Below are 4,510 nucleotides of genomic sequence, written 5' to 3'. Positions count from 1 at the left end.
AAGCTCATTTTTCCTATTTGATCTTATTTTGTCAGTTAAAGGTGAGGGTAAGAACGAAACCGAAAATCTACAGCTTCATTTGCAACATTTTTTTTTTACCACAACAGACCAGTAAAGCTTTTGTACCACCGCAAATGCCAACTTTTCACAAAGTTAAATTGTAGCTAGTTTATACTAATTCCATTTGCAGTATCCCAGGCTCGTCCACATTCATAACACTCTTTATTTGCCTAATAACTTCTGCAATTCAGTTTTCTTCCTACAGCATGACAGTTTTCCTACTCTGTGCAGAAACAGCAGAGGAAGAACCAGACGGCTGGGTACACTCAGCCAAACTGCTGACTCCACTGCCACACACTTTAGTATCAACCGGTAGTGCATTTTGTATCAGAAAATAAATCAGGATCCCAGCAAATCTCAACACCAGCACTCCTGTTATTGCCAGAATCATGTGGAAAGCTCTTAGCCTTGATTGGTCAACCCACCCCTTGTTCCCCCCCCACCTCCCCTGGCCCCGGACGAATCAGAGTGTGAAGTACAGACAGGCAGCAGAAAGAAATAAGTAATATGCAGATGCCCATGTTGGAGAAATTGGTATTGCAGGAAAATTTGGACAGTACAAGTGTTCCACCCCCATCCACCCAAAGCCCACCACCCAAACACACACAGTGATGATGTTTCTAATCTTGATCCCATGAGATTCTCGCAGATGCCTGTAGGTGATGGGGTGAACAACAGCCAGATAGCGCTCCAAACAGGTCAGGAGATGAAACATAACCTTTACAGGTAATGCAATGCTGGAGAAATACTGCCCCAACACAAGCAGTGTGTTATTACCATTATATTTGTACACATTATTGAACTAACAGAGACTCCAAAAATCTCTAAAATCATCATGTTGTAGGTGAAGAAGTCAGAGTGGCTCATTGTCATCCCTGCAGGTGTAGAGCGCTGACGGAGCCAATGCTGGAAACCCATGTAGAGGATGAGGAATGATAGAGCAGTAAGAGGAGGAGGAGGATGCTGCCAACGGTGTAAATTGTAAATCGTGTAAATCGTAGTCAGAAGAAATGGAGGTGTTGTTGGAGTTGTAGGAAAAAAGAGGTGGAGTAAAATTGAGGGAGGACGAGGAGTCGATGGATATGACCTATAGAAGACAGAAGAAGAAAAATAAGAGTAAAATATGGATTAATTGTATGTAATTTGGTACAGCAAACATCCTAAAGATCACATTCCAGGAGATGAACAGTTACTCTAAGAGAGCAAGCAAGAACAGGACGAGCACTGTCAGAGCTACTAAATAACCTCCAGCAGGCCTCTGGTGTGAATCTGACCGAACATTCAGAAAAATCATCATCGTGTGTAATTTACATTGAGTAGGCTAACCACGTTATTACATTAATGCATGTAAGGTGAACTAGCAAACACCGTCGTAATTACATGCGGCTGTCTTCTTGTTTGATGGCAGATGCTCCCTTCACCCTGGCCAAAAAGGCTAAAATGACCAAAGAAAAAGTGGAAAACAGCTAAACATGAGAGGTTTTTGGACAAAGTTTGTGTTTTTTCCATTGATCGAGCACCGTTTAAGCACTGGCACCGTTTCAAAAGTACCGGTTTGGTACTGGTATGGGATAAAAGCTAAACGGTACCCATCCCTACCCACCAGTGTTCTTAGGGTGGTTTTCATTGGAGAGGCAGGCGTGGATACAGGAGGACTTAGGAAAGAGTTTTTGAGTGGTGAGTTGCCTATTACCTGTTTAGTCTTAGTGTCAATAAATAATGGATAACTTAAAAATGAGGATATTTTTTGTATGAAAGACATGATTTCAGGTATTGAAAGCAGATTCTTTGACCTGAGAACAAGAGCAAAAACCCCAAGTATACTCTGACCGATCTTGATAATGAAAACTGGTTACATACGAGCTTTGTGGATTACATTTAATACGCATGCGATATTTTTGTAAATGTTACCTGAAAATGAATTATAATCATTTGTCTAATAATTGCAGTCAGCCTCGCCCAAGGAGGCCCATCTCCTGCCTTTTTCAAAGAATGGTGCTACAATTTCCTCTGCTCAGGAGAGCTTGATTTCAGCTGTCTGTCTAAGGAGGATGTTGCAGATGTGGAATCTTCCCTGCTTGCTCATCTGCAAAGTGAGCACGTGGTTTAGCTCTGGCACATGATATATTATGAGTATGGTGTTTTTAAACACTTTTAACCTTCTGTATTTCCTCTTTCACATTATACATTTCCAGGTTGAAGATGCAGCAGACATACAGTCTCTGATGATGTGGGCTGATGAAATTGTCAGCTGTGGATACACAAACCAGATAAAGATGGATAGTAAGGAAAGCATGATCCGGTAAGGGAGAAAAAGTCAGAGAGATCATTAACCCATCCCCCCAGTTTTTCTTTTTCTTTCTTTTTTTTTTTTTTTTTTTTAAGTGCTATTGTCTTACACTCTACAACAGACTGATTCCAATGCTACAGCAGCTCAGAAAGGGCTGTAAGGTCTTGTGAAGCTGACGGCTGTAAATCCTGAAGCTTGGCACAGTTTGTTTGTTCATGGGAAAATCCTCAAAGTAAGTATTAACATAGCAGCGTGAGATCCAAAGACAGTCCACTTATCTGTACTGTAGTTATCCTGTATTTATTTATTAGTTTTGACTGAACAATATATCTATAATATAATCTACTTTATTTCCTTATTTACAGCCAGACGCTGATTTCATTATGATGAGCTGCCAACCACATTTCAGTGAAAAGGGGACATCTAGGGAGAGAACTGAGAGGAACATCATAAATTTGCAGGAGATTGAAGTATCAGGTACTATATAGTATTAGCTGTATATACCTATAGTATTGTATATATACCGTATGAATCTGTTAAATATTTTTGCTTTGACATGACACTAGGAAGTATTCTTAGTTGTTAATTTAAAACATTGTAATCCAGATTGCTTTTTATTTAGAAAAGACTTCAGAAACATTTTCAAACATCACAGATGGAAACACAGGCGGTGCAGGTGGAGAAAAATCAGAGTTGCTGTCCACCATGTGCTCCAGTGGGTGACCAGCCAGTCCCATGTTCCCATCCTTCCTGATGAAAAGAGACATTTCAAAATAACAAGTTTGACCACGAATGTAAGGAGCGGCTGGGAGATCACTCCATTTGTTACCCAGTTGTGAGTGCATGCACTTGTACTGGGACTTTTCCAGTGCAGCATCTGGACACTTACACAGAGGTTAAAACCATAATGAGTGCAGCAGTTAGATATGGTGGTGGATTCCACAGAGTTTAACACATTGTTGTCTTGTAATTTGGAAACTAAATGAGTAAAAATGTTTCTAAACAGCTGTTAAGATGTTCGTAGCTGTTTCATGAAATTGACAAGACTTCAAAACTTTGTGTAGGGTCCTACGTTGATAGATAATAAGCAAGTGCTTTGTTTGCTTGTCTACTTGTAATCTGAATGTTTTAGCAAACTTAAAAGAGCATTGACTTTCACGTCCATGTGTGTCACTGTTGGTTTGACACCTGTAGCAAGAATCGTATGTACAGGTCACGACCATGTGACTCAGAATGTTTCAAAGGATTAATTGTTCTCTGAAGTCCCTCCAGGGTTTCCTCATCCAGTGGGCATTCAACCTCAGGAACCACAACTGTGCTGTTAGATTCTTCTTGCAGTCCAGCACTCTCCCAGTCAATGTCTGGATCCTGAAGCTCCTTCAAATCCACAAACATATATAATAGTTATTATTCCAGAATAGGTACTTTTGGGAGTAATGTTATTTTGTGTAAGCGTTTTTTCCATTAAATACAACAATTTAAAAAGAACGCCTTTGTTTTCATGTTCTTCCTACTGTAATTTAGATTAGTGGTAATTGAAAAGCAAGAATGTATAAAATCACCAGAAGCATCTCCCAGATGTGCTACAAGTGTTTAATTTGTTAATTTCAGAAGAGCAGAGTTAACTGCTAACTAAAATTTTGAAATTCAACATTGAAATAAATTAAAAAGAAAATCTGATTATGATCTGGTACCTCAAGTCTCTCGCCCTCGTCCAGCTCTTGTAGATGTCCCATACACCAGAGCTGTTCGGGAGTAAGACCACCTTCTGTCCCGAGGGGATGATTATTCCATCCTCCAACAAAGGTGACAAAATCTGCTCAGAGACGAGGGACAAAGATGTAGTGGACACCAAAGAGATGAAAGATATCCGAAATGTCAAGCAGGCCGTCCCCCTCGAGTGAGTGAAGAATATCATGGTACTTGCTTGTGACTGCAATCCAGACATCACGCCAAAGTCGTTCTACTCTGTAAATACATTTCAATTTGGATTTCAGGTATTTCATGCTTCAAATCAATATCAGAACTGCTACAACAATCTACCCATGCAGTCAATAATAATATAAAAAACATCAAAAGACTAACCTCTGATTGTGGACACTCTTTCCAGATATGAAACTCACTCTCTGTTCCTCTTGTGGCCAACATGAAATGTGCAAT

General features: G+C 40.0%; 1 pseudogene; it reads right to left on the bottom strand.

Moving 5' to 3' along the window:
• Window positions 1–222: 222 nt before the first annotated feature.
• On the bottom strand, window positions 223–4,298 carry LOC148103625 (uncharacterized; annotated as a pseudogene).
• Window positions 4,299–4,510: the final 212 nt, after the last annotated feature.

Source organism: Neolamprologus brichardi, chromosome 3 (genome assembly GCF_056152115.1).
Source record: "Neolamprologus brichardi isolate AB-2024 chromosome 3, ASM5615211v1, whole genome shotgun sequence".
Lineage (NCBI taxonomy): Eukaryota > Metazoa > Chordata > Actinopteri > Cichliformes > Cichlidae > Neolamprologus > Neolamprologus brichardi.
The sequence above is the reverse complement of the archived record's forward strand: the minus strand, read 5'-3'. Positions and strand labels throughout refer to the sequence as shown.